The sequence below is a fragment of the Chiloscyllium plagiosum genome, unplaced genomic scaffold, assembly GCF_037043375.1.
Source record: "Chiloscyllium plagiosum isolate Xiang-an unplaced genomic scaffold, Cpla_swu_hap1 HiC_scaffold_13, whole genome shotgun sequence".
NCBI lineage: Eukaryota > Metazoa > Chordata > Chondrichthyes > Orectolobiformes > Hemiscylliidae > Chiloscyllium > Chiloscyllium plagiosum.
Genome location: NW_028270151.1, coordinates 69,689,130 through 69,713,793, shown reverse-complemented (window position 1 = coordinate 69,713,793; position 24,664 = coordinate 69,689,130). Strand labels below are relative to the sequence as shown.

Below are 24,664 nucleotides of genomic sequence, written 5' to 3'. Positions count from 1 at the left end.
GGAAGTGGGATGAGAAAAAGAGAGTTAGTGGATATGAATCAATACCTTCGATGATTTCATTGACCACTTGCCATGATTATTGGTTATGATTCATTGACCACAGAATCAATAATGAATACCAATATCACCTTGACCATGAGGGTGTGTCTGTCCCTTACAATCCCTTTTGCTACCTCTGGTCATTCAGCACCTCATTTTGCACCAGAGAGGGAGATTTATCAGTGAGGTTCAAATGATACATTTGGGTGATTCTGTCATGATTTAATAGCTGGCTGTGTTCAAATTGGAGGATGTGGGTGTGATACAGCAGTGTAATGTACGTAAGTGTGAAGTACTGAAATACAGACTAGCCAAGGGATTCCACTGGTAACTAAAATACCAAGGAGAAAATTCATGCCACTCCATTCACTCCACCCAAGAATTCCTGAACACCATCAAAGACACAATTTTAGAAGAGGATAAAATAATGGTCTCCTTTGACCTTACAGCTCTGCTCACATCAATTAACATTGACCTGGCCAAAGAAACACTGACTACACTACTAGAAGAATCAAGGACACAAACACCAGACAGGACCAACTTCATCAGCAAAGACAACACCCTCAAGCTAGTAGACCTGTGCCTCACTACCCACTTTGCATTCAATAAGAAGACCGACAAACAAATTAATGGAACACCAATGTGATCACCAATATCATGGTTCCTAGCAGAAGCAGTAATGCAGAGACCGGAGTAAGCAGCCTCCCAACTATCCAACCCAAACGTTGGGTCCGCTATGTGGATGACACCTTTGTCATCACAAAACGGAACAAATTAGAGGGAACCTACAACACCATCAACAATACCCTGATAGGCCTAAAATTCTTAAAAGAGGGGGAGAATAACAACAGACTCCCATTCCTAGATGTCACAGTAGAACAAACAGTTAATGGAGAACTTCAAACCAGCGCCTATGGAAAACAACACACACAGACCAAATACTTAACTACAGAAGCAATCATCCCAACATCCACAAATGGAGCTGCATGAGGACTTTATTTCAATGAGCCACAACACTGCAGCACCCAGGAACTCTGAACAGCAGAAGAAAAATACCTATACAGCGTATTCAAGAAGAACAGGAACCCAATAAACACAGTCCACCCATTTCTCACCAACAAACCCAAACAAACAGACACAATGTGCCCAGAAACTCTAGCCACATTACCTTACACAAAAACATCTCTGAGGTAACTTCCAGACTACTCAGACCCCTTGCCATCATGGTAGCCCACAAACCTCCACACACTTAACCAGTGACTAATCAATCTAAAGGAATCAATACAAACAACCAGCAAATTGAATGTCATTTACAAAATATCATGCAAGGACTGTAACAAACACTATATCAGACAAACAGGCAGAAAACTAGCCACCAGGATACACAAACACCAACTAGCCACCAAAAGACATGAACCACTCTCACTAGTATTGCAGACGAAGAAGGACACCACTTTGACTGGGACAACACATCCATCCTAGGATAAGCTAAACAGAAACATGCATGAGAATTCCTAGAGGCCTGGCATTCTAACTGGAACTCCATCAACAAACACATCAATTTGGACCCCATTTACCAGCCTGTGAGAAAAAGAACTGGAAATGATATCATCCGCCTTTAGAAACCAAGATACCTAAATAGAAAGCAGGACACAACAGCACTTCACCAGAGGCTTATTGATGATGTTACATCGTATGGCGACGAAACGTCTGAAAACAAACCTTCCAACTCAGTGAACAAACTTAAAACCAGAACCTCAACCTGAGCTACAAATCTTCTCAAAAATTGTAAAGTACTATATATGAAGAGTATGTGTGAGTACTGACATGAAAAAGGTATTAATTTATGGAGATTATTGAATTGTTAATAAGGGAATTGATGAATATTATAGGTTAATGGTGTATTTGAAATTTCTAACATTAAAAATGAGGTTTCAACTGCAAATAGAGGTTAACAAATGCCTTTTTCACTATCGATCAGTAAAATTACTAATGTAACTTTTTCGTACCTTTTAATGTCATCCTTAAATGTTTTACTTTAAGACTGTAATCTTACTAAACCAGGAAGGTGTAGGAAAGAAAGTAACAGTATTTCACATTCACCTGTTTGACAAAGACTGAAAATTATAATGTTGTTTCCATTTGTTACTCATAAAAAAGTGTACTTGGAAAAGTAGGAGATAGGATACAGCTAGTCTGTAGGTAGTTAATTCCTGTCTTCTAATTTAAAACTAACTAAATCAGGAATAGTCTCAATTCTAAATCGGTAGCTATTTTACAGATAGAAATAAGTAAAGGTAGAAATTTCTGTGTCTGTCATTGCCATGTTGATTAAAAACTGGGCAGGTAGAAACTCTTCCCATTGGCAGAGAGTCAGAAATTAAAGAATACAGACATAGACTGAAAGTGATTGACCAAAGAAGAAAAAGGCAAGCATGTTACACAGAAGGTGGTTATGCTCTTGGTCGTTTTGCCTGAAAGGTGGTGAAGGCAGATTGAGAAGATTTGCAGGGCTCCTCGGCAGTGGGATCAGCTCCGTTGTTCTTGAAGGGAGTTTGGATGGGCTGAATGACCTCAGAGGCCCCTATCTGTTTTTGAATTATTTTATGATGCTGCATTACAAAATGGAATGCAAGAACATTGTCTACCTAGAAGGACATGGGCAGCTGATACATGGGAACACCATCAAGTGCATGTGCTCTCCAAGCTGCAGTCATTTTGACTTAGAATTATATCACTGTTCCTTCACTGTCACTGCATCAAAATCCTGGAACTCCCTCCTTAACAGCAATGTAGATGTACCAGTACCAAGTGGACTGCCATTATCTTTCAAGGGAAATTAGGGATGGGCAGCAAATTCTAGCAGAGCAAATGTTGCCTCAGTGAGTGAATGCAAAACTCATGCAACTAAGCTAGCTTTTAGTTTGTTCAGTGACCTTCAACATTAGAATGATTGATAAATATAACTGTCCTTAAAAGAACTGCCTTAAAAAAAAACAACTGGTACAGGTGTCTTAAAAAATGAATGACCCATGCTTAATTCAAGGCTACTGTTTTGGAAGATTTGAACATGTGAGTAGGCATCAATTGGTAAATTTGAACTTTGTGTTCAAATACATCTCATATTGATGTTATAAAGTCTCTTCTATATGTAGACTGCAGGGGTCTTTTGAGGTTATGTTCACAGTAAAAACCTGATAGTGCTGCAGAAACAATTCAGTAGTAAGACATAAAATGGTTGATGCCAGAACATCAGGTTTAGTTCTCATATTAAGCTCTCTTCAATACAATAGCCTCGTCTTTTCATTCAAATGCCAACTAACCATTAGCTTTTGGCATACGTTTTGCTTTTACTCCAGATTTTCAGTTTTCATGCTATTAGTGTATTATGTGTGTCAATTTATGAAACTGTTTCTGGGAGCCTAACTGAAACTGCCTTGCCCCTATTTTGTGACTAGATAGCTTGTATGCTGCATAGCAAACACATTTGCTTGCACTTTCCTGATATGTTACTCTTTATTAAGAATACTCTATAGTCTAAGAATTAATCCAAGATCTGATCATATGTGAAAATTGCTTTTTTATTGTTCATAAGACACAGGTGTCATTTGCAAGGCTAATATTAATTTTCTGTCTCTGATTTCCATTGAGAGGTGGTGATGAGTTGCCTTCTTGAATTGCTGCAATGCTTGACATAGGTGCCATCCATGGTGGTGTTAGGGAGGGAGTTTCAGGTTTTCGTCCATTCATAGCGAAGGAACTGATATGATTTGAAGGCAGAATGGTATGTGATTGAGAGGGGAACTTGCATGTAATCCATGTCCCCACTCCATTGTCATTCTGGGTTTGGAAGGTGCTTTCGAACAAACCTTCACAAGTTCCACAGTACATCCTATGGATAGTGCATTCTGCTACCACTGTGTGCCCCTGTTAGAAGAAATGAATGTTTTAAAGTGGTTGATAAGGGGTCAGTCAAATACATACTTTGCCCTGGATGATGTTGAGCTTCTTGAGCATTGTTGGAGTTGCATTCAGTCAGGCAAGTGGAGAATATTCCATCACACTCCTGACGTATACCTTTTAATAGTGCACAGGCTTTGAGAAATCAGCAAGTGAATTTCTCACTACAGAATCTCCAGCCTATCAAACACCGATGAGTCAGAATACAGAAAGAAGATAGAGGGCTTGGTGTCATGTTGCAATGTTAACAATTTCTCTCTCAATGTTGGCGAAACAAAAGAACAAAAGAAAAGAGGAAAACATGCACCCATCTATATCAACAGGACGGAGGTTGAGAGGATGGAGAGCGTCAAGTTCCAAGGAGTGACGATAACTGACAACCTGTCCTGGACTTCCTATTTAGATGTTACAGTCATGAAGGCACCACAACACCTCTTTTTCCTCAGGTAGCTCAGGAAATTCAGCATGTCTGTAAGCTTTTACAGATGCACTCTGGAAAGCATACAGTCTGGGTGCATAATGGCCTGGTACAGCAACTGTTCTGCCAAGGACCACAAGAAACTACAGAAAGTTGTGTGCACAGCCCAGACCATCACGAAGCCAACCTCCCATCTGTGGACTCCATTTACACTTCTTGCTGCTGCAGAAAGGCTGCCAACATCATCAAAGACCCCTCCCACCCTGCTAATGCTCTCTTACAAATTCTTCCATCAGGCAGAAGATACAGAAACTTGAACACGCACCGGCAGGTTTAAGAACAGTTTCTTCCCTGTTGTTATTAGACTGATGATGGAATCTAACTTTAAATAATGTTGATCTTGCTTCACGCACCTCCTGTGCAGTGTCACCACCTCTCAATGGAAATCAGAGACAGAAAATTAATATTAGCCTTGCAAATGACACCTGTGTCTTATGAACAATAAAAAAGCAATTTTCACTTGTATGCCTCACCCTGTCTAAGCATAAGGTGTTTGCTATGATCTGCCTGTACTGCTCGCAAACAAAGCTTTTAACTGTATGTAGGTACACATGACTACAATAAATCAAATCAAATCAAAATCAGCCTGTAACCTGCTGCTGTAACCACTCTGTTTCAATGGTTGGCCCAGTTAAAAGTCTGGCTAGTGGTAATCTGAAGGATGTGGTTACTGGTAAAAACAGTGATGGTATTGCCATTCAGTGTTAAGGTTAGATGGTGAGATTTCCACTTGTTGGAGCTGAGCAATACCTGACACTGTGTTGAACAAATATTACTTACCACTCACTAACTGAAGCAGGATGATGCCCATATGGGCATGCACTACCCTCTGCGTGAAAAAGATGTCCCTTAGGTCCCCTTTAAATTTTTCCCCTATCATCTTAAACCAATTCCCTCTAGTTCTGGACCTCCCCACCCCAGGGAAAAGACCTTGTCTATTTACCCTATCCCTGTCCCTCATGATTATATTAACCTCTATAAAGTCACCCATCAGCCGCAGACTATTCAGCCTTTCTGTGTAGATCAAATCCTCTAACATTGGCAACATCCTTGTAGATCTTGTCTGAACCCTTTCAAGTTTCACAAAATCCTTCTTATAGAGGAGAGACCAGAATTGCACACAATATTCCAAAAGTGGCCTAACCAATGTCCTGTACAGCTGCAACATGACCTCCCAACTCCTATACTCAATGCTCTGACCAATAAAGGAAAGCATACCAAATGCCTTCTTCACTACCCTATCTACCTGAGACTCTACTTTGAAGGAACTATGAACCTACACTCCAAGGTTTCTTTGTTCAGCAACACTCCCCAGGACCTTCCATTAAGTGTATAAGTCCTGCTCTGATTTGCCTTTCCAAAATGCAGCACCTTACATTTCTCAAAATTAAACTCCAGCTGCCACTCCTCAGCTCATTGGCCCATCTGATCAAGTAGCCTTCTTCACTGTCCATTATACCTCCAATTTTGGTGTCATCTGCAAACTTATGAAGTATACCTCCTGTGTTCACATCCACATCATTTACAGAAATGACAAAAATCAGTGGACCCAGTACCGATCCTTGTGGTACTCCACTGGTCACAGGCCTCCAGTCTGAAAAGCACCCTCCACCACCACCCTCTATCTTCTACCTTGGAGCCAGTTCTGTATCCAAATGGCTAGTTCTCTCTGTATACCATGAGATCTAACCTTGCTAATCAGTCTACCATGAGGAACCTTGTTGAACGCCTCACTGAAGTCCATATAGATAACGTCCACTGCTCTGCCCTCATCAACCCTCTTTGTTACTTCTTCACCTTTCAGTGTTTTGAGACTTCCATCACTCTTCCTCTATAATATGGGCATTTTTCAAGATGTCACCATCTATTTCCCACATTCCTTCTCCACAGTAAACTCATGCAGAATACTCATTTAGTATCTCCCCCATCTCCTGCAGTTCCACACATAGACTGCCTTGTTGATGTTTGAGAGGCCCTGTTCTCTCCTTAGTTACTCTTTTGTCCTTAATGTATTTATAAAATCCCTTTGGATTCTCCTTTACCCTATTTGCCAAAGCTATCTCATGTCCCCCTTTTTGCCCTCCTGATTTCCCTCTTAAGTATGCTCCTACTGCATTTATGCTCTTCTAAGGATTCACTCAATCTCTGTTGTCTATACCTGACGTATTAACCAAACCCTCAATTTCTTTAGTCATCCAGCATTCTCTATACCTACCAGCCTTGCCCTTCACCCTAACAGGAATATACTGTCTCTGGACGCTTGTTAGGTTTCCTATTTTCCAGCCGTCCCTTTACCTGCGAACCTCCGCCCCCCAAGCAACGTTAGAAAGTTCTTGCCTAAAACTATCAAAATTAGCCTTCCTCCAGTTTAGAACATCAAATTTTAAATCCGGTCTATCCTTTTCTATCACTAATTTAAAACGAATAGAATTATGGTCGCTGGCCCAAAAGTGCTTCCCCACTGACATCTCAGTCACCTGCCCTGCCTTATTTTCCAGACTGGATAAAGTTTTGCACCATCTCTCGCAGGTCCATCCACATACTGAATCAGAAACTTTTCTTGTACACACTTAACAAATTCCTCTCCAACTAAACCCTTAACACTATGGCAGTCCCAGTCTATGTTTGGAAAGTTAAAATCCCCCCACCATAACCATCCTATTATTCTTAAAAATAACTGAAGTCTACTTACAAATTTGTTTTCAATTTCCCTCTGACTATTAGGGGGTCTATAATATAATCCCAATAAGGTGATCATCCCTTTCTTATTTCTCAGTTCCACCCAAATAATTCCTTGGATGTATTTCCTCCCTCAGTACAACTGTAATGCTATCCCTTATCAAAACTGCCACTCTCCCTCCTCTCTTGACCCCCTTTCTGTTCTTCCTATAGCAATCTCATCCTGGAACATTAAGCTGCCAGCCCTGTCCATCCCTGAGCTATATCAGTCTACCTCGTTCTCTGCTTTGTTCCTGCCTCCCCTGACTTTTCGACTTGTTCCTTTTCTCAATTGTACCAGTCTCAGACTGATCTCTTTCCTCACTATCTCCCTGGGTCCCACCACTTCCCACCTTACTCGTTTAAATCCTCCTGAGCAGCTTGAGCAAATCTCCCTGCCAGTATATTAGTCCCCTTCCAATTCAGATGCAATCTGTCCTTTTTGTACACGTCACTTTTACCCCAGAAGAGATTCCAATAATCCAGAAATATGAACCCTTCTCCCTGTACCAGCTCCGCAGTCCTGCATTCAACAGCCTCTATCCTCCTATTCTTACCCTCACTACGTCGTAGCACCAGGAGTAATCCAGATATTACTACTGTCAAGGATGTCTTTTTTATCATCCTGCCTAACTCTCTATATTCTCCCTTCAGAATCTTATCCTTTTCCCTTCCTATGTCATTAGTTCCAATGTGTACAATGACCTCCTGCTGGCCCCTCTCCCATTTGAGAACACTTTGCACCCTCTCCGAGATATCCTTGATCCTGGCACCACGGAGGCAACACACGATTCTAATTTCTTGCTGCCGACCGCAGACATGTCTGTCTGTGCTCCTGACTACAGAGTCCACTATCACAATCATCCCTTGGAACCTGACGTACCCCTCATTACATTAGAGCCATTCTTGATACCGGAAACTTGGCTGATTGTGCCATATTCCCCTGAGAGTCCATCACACCCTTTCCAAAACGGCCTACTTGTTTGAGATGGGGTTAGGTTTGAGATGGGGTTAGCCACAGGAGACTCCTGCACTATCTGCCTCCCTTTCCTACCTTACCTGGAGTTCCTACCTGACTGTATCTGCGACTTTCTCTGTCACTCTCATTGACTTAAGCTTTACTGCTTGATAATACTCGGTCAGATGTAGCCTTGATGAACATTTTCAGGCGAAAGTGAGGACTATAGATTTTGGAGATGAGAGTCGAGAGTGTGGTTCTGGAGAAGCACAGCAGGTCAGGCAGCATGTGAGGAGCAGGAAAATCAATGTTTCAGGCAAAAGCCCTTCATCAGGCATGATGAAGGGCTTTTGTCTAAAACGTTGATTTTCCTGCTCCTCAGATGCTGCCTGACCTGTGCTTTTCCAGCAGCACATTCTTGACTCTTGATGAACATTTCAAGCCAGCAATAGGAATCAGTTCTTTTATTTATGTTTGGACCAAGATTGTAATGAGGTCAGGAGCAGAGTGATCCCAACTGAGCACAGGTGCACACATTTCTGCTGAGTAGCTGCTGCTGGAAGACAGGAAATTAAGGAATTATGTACTTGAGCATGTGTTGACCAATTACGTTATGTCTGTAGTGAATAGCTAAATATTATCTATGAACCTGTGCATGAGATTGGGAATGGTTTGGGAAGAGGAATGGTATTGACCATGAGAAAAGATTTCTTCACCATGATTTCCTTTGAAACACAATATTGTAAGAATGGAAACCTTTGAGAATATATGATAAATAGGAAGCTAAAATGTTCCACTGCTGATGGTATTTCTTATCGTTGAATGATAGAATAAACATTCTAAAAATATATTAAAAAGCCATCTTAGAGTCATAGAGATATACAGCACGGAAACAGACCCTTCGGTCCAACCCGTCCATGCCGACCAGATATCCCTGCCCAATCTAGTCCCACCTGCCAGCACTTGGCCCATATCCCTCCAAACCCTTCCTATTCATATACCCATCCAGATGCCTTTTAAATGTTGCAATTGAACCAGCCTCCACCACTTCCTCTGGCAGCTCATTCTATATACGCACCACACTCTGCGTGAAAAAGTTTCCCCTTCGGTCCCTTTTATATCTATCCCCTCTCACCTTAAACCTATACCCTCTAGGTCTGGACTCCCCACCCCAGGGAAGAGACTTTGTCTATTTATCCTATCCATGCCCCTCATTATTTTGTAAACCTCTACAAGGTCACCCCTCAGCCTCCAACGCTCCAGGGGAAACTGCCCCAGCCTTTGGCAATGGCTGACAATTGGAGCTCTGTCGCAGAATTCATGGCCCAGCTCTCATGAATCCCAGGCCAATGCTAAGAATCCAAGGACTGGTATAAGGTTTCTGATTTACTGTTCTGGCAATGTGCTGTATCACCATTTTGCTATACTTTCAGTACTTTTACAAACAATCCATTGTGTAGAGAACAAATTGAAAAACATCTCCAGGTAGCTCCATCTTAACTGCATAAAATAATCATTCCCAAGCTCCCACCTGCAACCATTACCTCCAAGGTCAGTACAGTTTTTCCAGCCAAAACAAGCTGTTTTTGCATTTAGCCAGTACTTTTCCATTTGTCTTTGATTGCTCATTGTCATGTCCAATTAACATTTAATGATTAACCCAACTGGCTAACTGTGATGGATGTATTCATTCTCACCCGTTTCTGTCCATACCCAACCTCCACAATCTGTAGAAAAACCAAACAAACTGCAAATGCTGTAAATCACAAACAAAAACAGCAATTGCTGGAAACGCTCAGCAGGTCTGGTAGAATGTGTGGAGAGAAATGAGGAGTAATGTTTTGGGTTGGGTGGCGTTCTGAGGAAGGATCACTGGACCCAAAACATTAACTCTGGTTTCTCTCTGCAGTTGCTGTCAGCCATTTGAGCTTTTCCAGCAATTTTTGTTTTTGATCCACACTTTGGCACTTGCAGCAGTGCTGGGCAGAATCCCCACCTGACTTGGGTTCTTTATATCACCTCTGTTGCTGTTTTGGGTGAAATGACAACAATGTCACTCATACTCTAACCTTTAATTGTTTAAAATTCCACAATATCTCTGGTTAACCATAGGTGTACTGTAGAACTCACGTAACCAGTAGCCAAGTTATCAAATAATCTCCACAATTTCTGAAAAAGAAAGAAATGCTTTTGAACCTTTTCATCTTGTATTCATCAGGACAGATGTGACTGAACCAAATTTTGAAGTGAATAACAGTTGATACTGTGTGAGAAAAGGGGCGTTGATTAGTTGGCAATAATTGATCAAGATATTCCTGTTGAGAATATGTTAGGTTCTTTTCTCCTGAGGTTGAGTCAAAGTGAGAGACTCAACAAAGAAAACACATCCTCTTTATACAGGTCAGTTGCAATGCTTACAGATACTTTGGCCACTCCCCCCACAGTCACATGCCACTCAAGACAATCCCCAATTACTCACAGTCACATGACCCCCAGCTACGATGGCAGGATGAGATCATGCTTGGAGGTAGTGTAAATGCTAATGCCCTAATCCTGAGGAATCGTTATGCAGACGATTTCCTGGCTCAGTGCTTCCCCAAGACATACCTCTGGCCAGAAAGCTTTGCTGAATGGAAGAGATTGAATTGATTGTTTAACTTGACAATAGCAGGGGAATAATGTCTAAATAAAGTGTAAATAACATTAGATAGTCATCCACACTCTTTCATGGCTTTCGTCCCCACCCGAAGACAGTGCAGTTTGATCCTTTAATATTACATTAATGTTGAGAGAGATAGTCCCATTTAATATTTTAACATTACAAATGCACCAGGCATCAGTTGCCCCAAGTTTTTGCTCAATTCAGAAGAGCCAAGTCAACTCTGCTTTAGTTTATTAGGAAGGGTACAATGTCTGGGCAAGTTCCTTTTTTCCTGCAGATGAAAGGGTCGTATATCAGAATCTTTGCAACTTTTAACCAGCATCTGTGAGCTCATAAAGCAGTTGTTATTATAACAAAGAAGATAGAAGCAGGAGTAGGCCTTTTGACCCTTCGAGCCTGGTCCACCATTTAATATGATCATGGCTGATGCATCAAGCTTGATATACAAATCCCACCTTGCCCACATATAACTTGATCCCTTTAGCTATATCTAGCTCCTTCTTGCAAAAGCATAATGTTTTGGCCTTAATGTATGTCTGTGTTAGTGAATTTAAGGCTCACCACCCTCTGGGTGAAGAATATTCTCCTCACCTCAATCCCAAAAGGTTTACCCCTTATCCTTAAATGATGACTGGTTCTGGACTCCCCGTCTTGAGGAACATGCTTCCTGCAACTAACTTGTTGAGTCCGGTCAGAATTTTATAGGCTTCTGTGAAATCCCCACCCTCCTTCTTCCAAACTCCAGAGACTACAATTGTAATGGACTCAATCTCTCCTCACATGTCAGTCCTGCCACCCCAGGAATCAACTTGGTAAGCCTTCGCTGCATTCCAGCATTCATTCCTCAGAGCATTCCTTCCTCAGACAAAGAAACCAAAATCGCACATAGTATTCTAGATGTAGCCACATCAATGCCCTGAATAATTGCAGCAAACATCCTTGTTCTTGTTTTGGAATCCTGCTACAGTGAAGGCCAACTTAGAATTTACCTTCTTTTCTACCTGCTGCACCTGCACAGTTATTTCCAGCAACTCGTACATGAAGGCACCCAGATCTCATTAAACATTCCCCTCTCTCAATTTCCAACTAGCGAAGTAATCTGCCTTTTGACTTTTGCTACCAAACTGAATAACTTCACATTTATCCTCATAATATTAAATCTGCCATTTATTTGCTCGCTCACTCAGCCTATCCAAATCATCTGAAACATCTCTGCATTTTCCTCACAGTTAACCCAGCTTTATGTCACGTGCAAATTTTGAGATATTACGTTTAGTTCACTCATCTAAATCATATATTGTGAATAGCTGGGTCCTAGTATCAATTCCAATTGTCCCTGCAGTATCCCAGTAGTCATTATTTGCCAACTAGAAATGGATGGAAATCTTGGATGTTGAAATCCTTTTGAAAGTCCAAATAAACCACATCCACGGGCTTCCCCTGGTCACTTCTATTTGCATCTTTGAAAGATTCCAGTAGATTTGTGACAATATTATGAATTTAAGAGGTGTATTTGGTCCTTTTTAATGAAGAGAGGTTGACACAGAGGCATAGACCAGCCTATTCCAAGTGAATAAAGTAAACAGCTTGTGAGACCTTGGGGCTTTCTTCTAAAGTTAAAACAATAGAAGCAGCCTGAAATGGTGGAGTCACTCTCTGTATTTTCTTGTGGTCTTGGACAGAGCAGTTGCCATGCCATGCTGTGATGCATCCAGATAGGATGCTTTCAATGATGCATCTGTAAAAGTTGGTCAGAGTTCTTGTGAATGTGCTGAATTTCTTTAGCCTCCTGAGGAAGTAGAGATGCTGTTGTGCTTGGTTGACTGTCGCTTCAATGTGGGTGGACCAGGACAGATTGTTGTTGATCATCATTCCCAGGAACTTGACACTCTGTACCATCTCTCCACAGCACCATTGATGCAGACAGGGGTGCACCCTCCACTTCGCTTCCTGAAGTCAATGACCAACTCCTTTCTTTTGCTAATGTTGATGGAGAGATTGTTGTCTGTACTCCATGCCATTAAGCACTCAATCTCTTTCCTGTACTGTCTCGTCATAGTTTGAGATCCAACCCACAACAGCGATGTCATCAGCAAACTTGTAAATGGAGTTGGAGCAGAGTTTAGCAACACAGTCGTGAGTGTATAATAGGTACAGTTGGGTCTGAGTATGCAGCTTTGTGGGGCACTGGTACAGCGGATAATGGTGGAGGAGGTGTTACGCCAATTCTTACTGATTGCAGTCTATGAGTCAGGAAGTCGAGGATTCAGTTACGGAGGGGGGGCGCGAGATCTGAGACCTAGGTCTTCGGAGTTTAGAGATGAGTTTGTTTGGAATTATGGTGTTGAAGGCAGAATTGTGGTCAGCAAGTAGGAGCCTGACATAGGTATCCTTCTTATCCACATGTTCTAGGGATGAGTGTAGAGCTTGGTCGATGGTATCTGCTGTGGACCTGTTGTGCCACTAGGTGAGTTGCTAAGGATCAAGGCAATTTGATAGGCTGGAGATGATGTGAGTCAGTACTAACACCTTGAAGCACTTAATCCAAACATAATAATCTACTATTCTGTTAAATTTGCCAATCGAGTTAAAGTGGATTAGATTAGATTAAATTCCCTACAGTGTGGATACAGGCCCTTCAGCCCAACAAGTCCACACCGACTCTCCAAAGAGTAACCCACCCAGACCCATTCCCCTACATTCACCCCTGACTAATACATCTAACACTACGGGCAATTTAGCACGTCCAATTCATCTAACCTGCACATCTTTGGACTGTGGGAGGAAACCAGAGCACTCAGAGGAAACCCACACAGACACGGGGAGAATGTGCAAACTCCACACAGACAGTCGCCCGAGGTGGGAATTGAACCTGGGTTCCTGGCGCTGTGAGGCAGCAGTGCTAACCACTGAGCCACCGTGCTGCCCATGTTCTTTTTTTCTTTTGTTTGTATTTTAACTGTAGAGTAAGAATAAAGTGTGTTTTGCTTAAAGCTAAATAGTGTAACCAATCAAAATACATTTAGAAAACAGCACCATACACCTGCTTTTAAAGAAGAAAAAGTTATGGTGCATGCTATCTCCTTGATATATTTGCAGGGGGTTTGTTCGAGACAGTAACAGATTTGTCACACATGAATTTGTAAATTTACACTGATTGTGTCTGATTCTATCTCTTTTTTTTTAGATGTTCCGCTTTAAAAATACTTGATCATGGACTCTTGTGTTTTTGCCACTATCAATGTCAGACTTGCTGATCTATAATTCCCTTTTTAAATAGCAGAGTTACATTACCTACCCTCCAATGTGTAGGATCTCTTCCAGAGTCTAAACAATGCATCCAGTATTTCTAAGGCCATTTTCTTAAGTGATCATGGGATTATTGATGAGATACTCACGATTTAGCATGATTGCAATAGGCAGTGTGAACTGAGAGATGCATTGTAGCATATATTACATTAATGGCATTCTTCTGAATGTGCCAGAAAGACATTTGGAATAACAACATTGAGTTAAAACTATGTGTGCATTTTCGTCTGTAATACTGTGGAGATGTTGTAACATGAAATTAATAATTCCAGAATTTGCATGCTTTACAACATATGTTTTTCTTGGTGAAATTTAGAAGTTGAAAATATAAAAACAGGTCATCAGTTAACATATAATTAGCTGACGGTGAGTTATTATCCTGAAGAATTGAAGTGGAAAAAAGCTGTAATGTGATTATTGCATTGAACAGAGATGGTCTGTGTCTGCGCATTTTCTGTTTGCATCTAATTTCACATCTTTTTGTGCAGCAGAGCAAACATCCTCAAGGTTGTCCTTGAGCTTTTACATTTGCAAGTCAACAGTGTTGTGTAAACACTGGCATGCTTTGTCTGCATGCAGATTTAGGTTCCATTCACTCGAGTTTTCTGCAGCAGTTTTAAGAGCAGGTCTCACTTTGATTAAGCTTCCATCCTGTGCTGTAAGATAGAAACAAAAAACTTTTAGTGCTGTAAAGGAAATTTGCCATTACCAATTGATTTTACTTACATCTGTAATTTTCCCGGTCATTTCCTCTCTGGACTCCTTCCCTCCCCCTTATAATCAACCCCTCTGTGGAGCTGGTGATTTATGGGTATCACATATTATAAAAGGAACCTTCTGCAAGCTATTTTGTCTCCTGTTTCTAATTAGTTAGTTGGTCGTCCCATGGCATAACAGTGTCTGAGGATGTAATTATAGAGATTCCATTAGACTTAGACCATCTGGAGAATTGAACAGGTTCAATGACAGGAATCATGCATGAAGCCAAATGCAGTCTTCTGAAGTATGCCAGGTATGGAATGAAGTATTTCACTTTCAGTGCGCCAATTTGGAAAGTATTTTGTTAGTCTATGTGTGAAATGTTACATTAACAAGAAAAAAATGCAGAGGGAAATTGAGGGAAATTTGTGTGGGTTATGAATATATTGCAAATACTCCTAGTTATGGGCGGCACGGTGGCACAGTGGTTAGCACTGCTGTCTCACAGCGCCAGAGACCCGGGTTCAATTCCCGCCTCAGGCAACTGACTGTGTGGAGTTTGCACGTTCTCCCCGTGTCTGCGTGGGTTTCCTCCGGGTGCTCCGGTTTCCTCCCACACTCCAAAAATGTGCAGATTAGGTGAATTGGCCACGCTAAATTGCCTGTAGTGTTAGGTGCAGGGGTAAATGTAGGGGAATGGGTCTGGGTGGGTGCACTTCGGCGGGTCGGTGTGTACTTGTTGGGCCGAAGGGCCTGTTTCCACACTGTAAAGTAATCTAATCTAATCTAAAAGATTTTGTAAATATTTGCTAATTGCAGTTCTAGAGATGCTGTCTTTACTGGTTCAAAAACAGCAGTAGTTTACTGTGAAACAGATTAGCATGTTCTTTTAATTTGCAAAGGGACCCTGCGGTCCCCTCTCTCAATCCCACAGAGAACAGTAGGGAATCAGTAAGACTCAGAAATGAACATACTGGGCATACTAAAGTACCATTATCAGGTCTACAAAATGGTTCAGAACAATATGCATCATTGCTAACTTTTATTCCTATTTTTCTTTCTGGGATTTCAGCAAAAGTACTCATGGGCTGAGCTGAGTTAGTTGCCTGGAGTAATTTTCCTTTCTGTTGATTTCCGCATTCCAGGAAATTTGGGCAGAGTCTCTGATTTTCTACTCCAGATTTGTGTCACCTTGAAAGTTGAGCTGGGCTCACTGTTCAGTTTGCACAGGGTGACAGTGAAAACATATCAATCAGGCTATTTCACCATCAGGAATAGTTTGTTGCTTTTAAAATATATTCAAGTTAATGACATTTCCAGCTTATTTTACCCCATTCTTTTTATTACTTGTTATCTATTCCTTTCTGAATATGCTTGTACCAAGAGAACCAGATGGCCTCCTTCTTCAAGGACCGCGATTTCCCCCCCGACGTGGTCGACGATGCCCTCCACCGCATCTCTTCCACTTCCTGCTCCTCCGCCCTTGAGCCCCGCCCCTCCAACCGCCACCAGGACAGAACCCCACTGGTCCTCACCTACCACCCCACCAATCTCCATGTACAGCGCATCATCCACCGTCATTTCCGCCGCCTCCAAACGGACCCCACCACCAAGGATATATTTCCCTCCCCTCCCCTATCAGCATTCCGTAAAGACCACTCCCTCCGTGAGTCCCTCGTCAGATCCACACCCCCCACCAACCCAACCTCCACTCCCGGCACCTTCCCCTGCAACCGCAGGAGGTGCAAGACTTGCGCCCACACCTCCCCCCTCACCTCCCTCCAAGGCCCAAAGGGACACTTCCATATCCGCCACAGATTCACCTGCACCTCCACACACATCATCTATTGCATCCTCTGCACCCGATGTGGCCTCCTCTATATTAGGGAGACAGGCCGCCTTCTTGCGGAGCGTTTCAGAGAACACCTCTGGGACACCCGGACCAACCAACCCAACCACCCTGTGGCTCAACACTTCAACTCCCCCTCCCACTCCACCAAGGATATGCAGGTCTTTGGACTCCTCCATCGCCAGACCACAACAACATGACGGTTGGAGGAAGAGCGCCTCATCTTCCGCCTAGGAACCCTCCAACTACAATGGATGAACTCGGATTTCACCAGTTTCCTCATTTCCCCTCTCCCCACCTTGTCTCAGTCAAATTCATCGAACTCAGCACCGCCTTCCTAACCTGCAATCTTCTTCCTGACCTCTCCGCCCCCACCCCAGTCTGACCTATCACCCTCACCTTGACCTCTTTCCACCTATCACATTTCTGACGCCCCTCCCCCAAGTCCCTCCTCCCTACCTTTTATCTTAGCCTACTGGACAAACTTTCCTCATTCCTGAAGAAGGGCTTATGCCCGAAACGTCGATTCTCCTGTTCCCTGGATGCTGCCTGACCTACTGCGCTTTTCCAGCAACACATTTTCAGCTTCCAATTCATATACCCATCCAAATGCCTCTTAAATGTTGCAATTGTACCACCACTTCGTCTGGCAGGTCATTCCATACACGTACCACCCTCTGTGTGAAAACGTTGCCCCGAGCTCTCTTTTATATCCTTCCCCTCTCAGCCTAAACGTGTGCCCTCTAGTTCTGGACTCCCCGAGCCCAGGGAAAAGACTTTGCCTATTTATCGTATCCATGCCCCCTCATAATTTTGTAAACCTCTGTAAGATCACCCCTCAGACTCTGAAACTCCAGGGAAAACAGCCCAAGCCTGTCCCTATAGCTCAAATCCTCCAACCCTGACAACATCCTTGTAAATCTTTTCTGAACCCTTTCAAGTTTTGCAACATCTTTCCGATAGGAAGGAGACCAGAATTGCACGCAATATTCCAACAGTAGCCTAACCAATGTCCTTTTCAGCCGTAACATGACCTCCCAACTCCTGTACTCAATACTCTGACCAATAAAAGAAAGCATACCAAACGCCTTCTTCACTATCCTATCTACCTGCGACTCCACTTTCAAAGAGCTATGAACCTGCACTCCAAGGTCTCTTTATTCAGCAACACTCCCTAGGACCTTACCATTAAGTGTATAAGTCCTGCTAAGATTTTCTTTCCCAAAATGCAGCATCTCACACTTATCTGAATTAAACTCCATCTTCCACTTCTCAGTCCAATGGCCCATCTGGTCCAGATCCTGTTGTAATCTGAGGTAACCCTCTTTGCTGTCCACTACACCTCCAATTTATACTGAGCTTTGATGAGACCCTGCCTTTACAAGGATGTAAATGTGTTGGAGGCAGAAGGGGTTTACTATATTGGGACCTAGAATGAGAGGATTGTCTAATGGGGATTGGTTGTGCAGGTTGGACTTGTTTCCAAAGGAATTTAGAAGAGAGTAGCGTGATTTGATTGTGTTATATAAAATCCTGAATGGTGTTGACAGGTTGAAGGTAGAAGGGATGCTTTCTCTTGTGGATCTGTCCAGAATTAGGCGGCATAGTTTAAAAATGTAAATTCCATTTTAGAACAGAGATGAGGAGAATTTTTTTCTCTCACAGACATTATATCATAAAGTCATAGAGATGTACCGCACGAAAACTTCGGTCCAACGTGTCCATGCTGACCACATATCCTAAGTTAATCAAGTCCCATTTGCCAGAACTTGGCCCACATCCCTCCAAACCCTTCCTATTCATATACCCTTCCAGATGTCTTTTAAATGTTGTATTTGTACCAGCCTCCACCAGTTCCTCTGGCAGCTCATTCCATACACGTACCACCCTTTGCGTGAAAATGTTGCCCCTTAGGTCCCTTTTAAATCTTTCCTCTCACAACCTAAACCTATGCCCTCTCATTCTTGACTCCCCCACCCCAGGAAAAGACCTTATCTATTTAACCTATCCATACCCCTCGTGATTTTATAAACTCTATAAGATCACCCCTCAGCCTCCGACGCTCCAGGGAAAACAGCCCCAGGCTTTTCAGCCTCTCCCTATAGCTCAACCCTGGCAACATTCTTGGAAGGAGAAAGTGAGGACTGCAGATGCTGGAGATCAGAGCTGAAAATGTGTTGCTGGAAAAGCGCAGCAGATCAGGCAGCATCCAAGGAACAGAAGAATCGACGTTTCGGGCATAAGCCCTTCTTCAGGAAACCTGCTGCGCTTTTCCAGCAACACATTTTCAGCAACATTCTTGGAAGCCTTTTTTGAACCCTTTGAAGTTTTGACAGCACCCTTCCTATAGGAGGGAGACAAGAATTGCACACTATATTCCAAAATTGGCCTAAACCAGTGTCCTGTACCACTTTGGAACTCTCTGCCTCAGAAAATGGTGGGCTGGGTTGGTAAATATTTTGAAGGCACAAGTAAACAAATCTTGTTTGACAAAGAAATCAAAAGCTACCAGGGCTAAATGGGACTGTGGGATTTGATACGCAAACAGATCAGTCATGACCTTACTGAATGGCGGAGAAGGCTCAAAGGGCTGAATGGACCTACTCCTGCACCTATCCCATTTCTTTATGTGTATTTTTCCTTTTCTCTGAAAACCCTCCTTTGCAGCCTCCTTCTCACCCACACCTGTATTGCAATCCGCTTGGCTTCCCTCACCCATCTGGCAGCTTCTGTCTCCACTTCCACTACTGCTGGCTGATGGCCATGGGTGTGGGTGGCTAAAGTGGAATCGAGTGCTCTAACTTTAGATGTGCCAAAGCTTTGTATCGTTGAAGCGTTATGGTTTAGTTTTGTTCTTTTACTTAGCTGAGGGAGCTACGCCCTGTATGCTACTTCAGAAATTACAGGACAGTTTATGTAACCACTCAAGTCCAAATAAATTTCCTGCTGTTATTTTTAATGGGCATGGCTGCAAGAAAAAGGCATGTCTAAAGTTTCCTGGTTCCACATCTATAATTCAACAGTTCATGTTAAACAACATTTTTCCCTTTTGTGAGCCATCTTATTGCGGACCCCTTATTTCTCATGAATGACTGCCTGTCTAATAATTACAATATTCACTGGGGTTTTGTTTATAATACTTGGTAGAGTGCTTTCCTTTTGTTCTTTTGTTTGCTTTGTAACTTCACCCTAGAGGATGGTGTGGTATATAGAAAGATTAGAGTGGTGCTGGAAAAGCACAGCAGGTTAGACAGCTTTCGAGGAGCAGGAAAATCGACAGCTCTGTGGCTTTTGCCCGAAACATCGATTTTGCTGCTCCTCGGATGCTCTCTGACTTGCTGTGCTTTTCAAGCACCACTCTAATCTTGACTCTCATCTCCAGCATCTGCAGTACCAACTTTCGCCTGTTATATAGAATGGATTAGTAACCACGTAAAAACATAAGAAATAGGAACAGCACTAGACAATTCAGCCACTTCAGCCTGTTTCCCTATTCTGTAGGGTCATGTACCATGCTGTGAATGTTCTTCACTCGCAATCAGATCCTGGAATGAAACTTGAACCCAGAGCATGGTGGCTCGGAGGGACAAGAATTATTGTCATTTTGACTTAGTGGCCTGTTGTTGCCAAATTCTGATCCTTATTTTCCTTGCATTTTGAATAACACAAGCTGCCATTCAACCCTCAAGACTGTTAATCACAATGACAACATCAATGAGCATCATTCAGGCAGACTCGTGGCCCCAGTGGGTATTGTGAATTAGATCTTGCAACAAATATACAATGCAAATTCATTCAGACTTACTTTCAGAAGGACAATGTTGCACTTTTGTTTTTGGGTTCTCGCAGTGGGTATTTTACTGGAGTTCAAAATTAATGATGGTGAGGGCTTGTGGTTAGGAGGCTATGTCTGATTGTGAGTTAGAAGGGAATTTGGATCATGTGCGAGTTTGGTGCAAGGTTTGGGGAAGAGGTCTCCATTTACTACTTTTTTCTAACAGTTGGTGAGTCTTTCTTTTGTCTCCAAGTTAGGCAAGTTTCTGTTCTAACCTTTATTTCTTTTAACATTGTAAATTAATAAAATCACTATGTAAATCAATAAATCTGAGGGAAAATGGCTGGGTGTGCCATGACAACAGCATGTGGGAATCTGTGGAATTAACTGCAATCCTGAACAAACGCTCCATTCAGCTTCTGCAAATTCACCTGAAAGCTGCTAATTGGGAGTCTGAGTTGTGTGACATTGCAGGACGTCCTGGGACTGGGGAGATACCTGGACACTTTGTTCCAGGAGTCAGCACACCACTCAGATTAGGCAGGACTTCAGAGTTGGTCAAAAGTCAGATGAGGAGTGTGTGACCAAGAATCAGGAGATATGGGAGCCAGTGTGACTTGAAGGAGGAGCCTCAGCCCCTGGCCTTGTGACTTGTGGTGAATGGTGAGAGGGACTGGAAGGAGGATGAACAAACTGACTATGGGGCACTGTGGGGAAGGATACCAGTGAAGTGGGGGGTAACTAAAGAGAAGTATGGTCGTGATAGGGGACAGTACAGTCAGAGAGTTAGTTACTGGTACCTGCAGTTGCCATCAGGAATTTTGAAGTTTAAGGTGCCTGTCCATGCTAGAACAACTGTAATGGCCGCAGAGGAACTTGGAGTGAGAAGGGGAAAATCCAGTTGTGTGGTCCATGTGGAATTGAATGACACAGGTACAAGTTGGAAAGGTGTTCTGCTAAAACATTTGAGGCGTTAGCTTGCAAATTAAAATGCATAATATCAAGATATTCATCTCTGGATTGTTATGTGACCCTTGCGCCAATTGGCATAAGATCAAACAGGTTAGACAATAAAACACATGGCTCAAAGCATGGAAGGAACTGAAGGCCCATTGGCACTGACATCAGTAGAGAAAGTTAATCAGGCCCAAGGCACTTGTGAAACTGAGGAACTGTAAAAAATTAATGTTATTAATGATAATATTACTAATAATGGAATGAAGGTTGATGAATTCCCTGGACCAGAAGAGCTACATCTCGAGTGTTGAAGGAAGTGGTTATAGAGATAATGGTTGCATTGATGATTATTTTTCAAAATATTATAGATTCTGGACAGGTTGCTGCAGACGGGAAAGCACCAAACGTAACCCCATTATTTTCAGAAGATGGAAAAATGAAGACCTGCTGATTGCCAGTTTGCTGTCAGGAAAAATGTTAGAATTTGTTGTGAAGAATCTGATAACTGGACACTTAGGATATAATGGTCGTGTTATGTTGCAAATCACTATGTCGATATACGTTTCAGAAATGTATTCAACTTTATCACTGCGTTGTACATATGACCTTTGCGTAGTAGCTTTGAGTGTATTTTTCCATTCTCAAGTAATGAATTAAGCTGCAATAACATACCATCATTCCAATGCTCAAATTAGTTTCAGACCTGAATTAAGATTACTGTCGTGACTCCAACAACTTGTTCAATCTCGATTTCAAGTGAAATCTTTTCCTTCCCCATTTCAAGCCGCACATTGGCTTTTAGGATTTTTTTGTAAAACAGAAAAAGTTTTGGACTATTTGTGATGATAATGTCATCTGTTGAACACATAAGTGGAAGATTTTAAGTGTTTGCTTCCATACATTTTACACGGCAATTGATGGCAAATTTGCAGAGCTGTACAATTTAAGTTAGTTGAGGAAGAGGTGCATAGTGGCAGTGACACAACACGAGTAATACAGGGGAAGGTTAAATGGATATCGGGCTCAATTCCCGTCATGGCAGCTGCTGGAATTTACTCTATCTTAATAAACTGGAATTAAAAGTAGGAAACCATTGTCGGCTGTCAGTACAAGCCTATCTGGTTTACATCCTTCCTTGAGGAAAGGAAGCTTGCCTTTCTTACCCAGTGTGACTCTCGTAGCACACCATTGTGATTAACTCTTAATGGGCTAGCAAGCCACCCAGTCATATCAAATTGCTACAAAATTTAAAGGAATTAAACTGAATGGACTACCTAGCCGTGATATAGGTAATGAAAACATCAATGGCAAATCCAACCCTGTAAAGTTGAACATCTGGGAGTCGCCCCAAAATTGGAAGAGCTGTCCCACAGACTAGTTGACCAGTAGCCTGACATAGTCATACATAGAAATTCATACGTCACACTGAATGTCCAGAAACCAGCAAAGTCACTTCAGGCTATGTTCTATCACGCAGCAAGATGACCATCCATCTCTATGACTTGAAAGGTTGTGACTTCATGGAAACCTCTGTGATGGTGGCTTGTGGAATATCCATCATTGACTACATCAAATACTGGGATAGACAAATGTTTCCCATCTTTGTGAATTCAATGATATGGGGAGTAAGTGAGAGAATTTAGGTAATGCTCAAGATCAGCCATGATTATGTTGCATCGTGGAGCAGCTTGGCAAGCTCCTGCTCCAGTTTCTTGTGTTTTTAATTCATTGTGGAAAGAGGCCATTTGCCTTCTAATTTGCACAGACCAAGCCAGCGAGCACCTCACCCTATCCCTGTAACTCCCCATCTACCTAGCCAGCACATCCCTGGTCACTACGGGGCAATTTAGCATGGCTAGTCCCTTTTGCACTGAAATGTCCATCTTGATTATGTACTCAAATCTGTGGAATGGGGTTTGATCCTTTGAATGTCTAATGATACAAGTGCAATGTCACCAAACCAAACAACAAATACAATAAGGAATTGACGGAAGTAGAAGATGTAGTGTGTGTTGAAGTGGAGGAGAAAAGGAGACAGTGAAGCTTGCTTCAATGAAAGGAACAAAGCGCCTGTAATTGGGAAAGGAAATATTTGTGACTGGAAAGCTTTCAGATTATGCAATTTTGTACAGAAAGTGATGTGTCAAATAGCATCAACAACTTGCATTTAGATAGAAGCTTTAACACAGTACTATCTCAGAGCACTTCAGAGCAGCTGTAGCAACAAAATCTGATGTTTAACCACACTAGGGGATATTTGGGAAAGTCAAAAAGGTAAGTTGAATTGGCCTATTAGGGGTGGACAGGAAGATAGAATGGAAGGAAGACATAAGAAGGGAAATTCAGGACATCCAGCCTGTGCACAATCCCCAATCATGGGACAATTAAAGTCAGCATTTTCCCAAAAGGATGGGTGACAGACATTTTGGAGAGTTGTATCGTTGGTTGAGATTACAGAGACATGGAGGGTGGGGCCACAAAGTGATTTGAAAGATTGCAGGTGTTTCCAGGTCAGGAACACATGTAGGTCTACAAAGAGCGATGATGAATAGTACTAAGCTCTTAAAGATTTTCCTACGTTGCTACCATGTCCTAGGCAATGTACCAGGCACTGACACACACAACCATTGTTGCCTTGCAGTTCGTCTGGGTTTCTTCCTGTAGCTGGCTGGCACTAGGACATCCCTCTGCCTGCTGACCAACCTTAGCAAGATTTCTCATGAGTCATAAAGTCAGACAGCATGGAAACAGACCCTTTGGTCCAACTTGTCCATGCTGACCAGATTTCCCAAACTAAACTAGTCCCATTTGTCTGCATTTGGCCTATATCCCTCTAAACCTTTCCTGTTCATGTTACTGTCCAAATGTCTTTTAAATGTTGTAACTGTACCTGTATCTACTGCTTCCTCTGGCAATTCACTCCATTTACAGCACCCCCCACTGTGCCCCTTCAGTTCCTTTTAAATTCTGGCCCTGTCCCCTGTCAACTTAAATCTATATCCTCCATTTTTTAACTCCCCTGCTCGAGGGAAAAGATCTTATCTATGCCCTTCATGATTTTATAACCTCTCTAGTTCTTCCCTTGTGAAATGAGAAATCCTTGAAGTTTCTCCACGATCATAAGATTGCCTGCAGCCTAAGTGTATTTCTCTTCCAAGAGATTTCTTGCAGAATGCCCTATCATTACAAACAGGATGGGGTTACATTAGTCAGACCTAGAATTTAACAAGCTTGATGTCAGAAGTGAAAGAACACTGATC

General features: G+C 42.3%; 1 protein-coding gene across 6 annotated transcripts in view; it reads left to right on the top strand.

The window, feature by feature from the left end:
* LOC122555809 (beta-galactoside alpha-2,6-sialyltransferase 1-like) overlaps window positions 1-24,664 on the top strand; it is a 147,826-nt gene that overhangs the window by 56,193 nt on the left and 66,969 nt on the right. Inside the window, exon 1 of one of the 6 annotated variants that reach the window (XM_087993728.1) lies at window positions 1,854-1,875. The exons of the other annotated variants lie outside the window; for them this stretch is intronic. The gene's annotated coding sequence lies outside the window, so the exon portion shown is untranslated. Of the gene's footprint in view, window positions 1-1,853; window positions 1,876-24,664 lie in introns of those variants that run through there. 6 annotated transcript variants of the gene reach the window in all.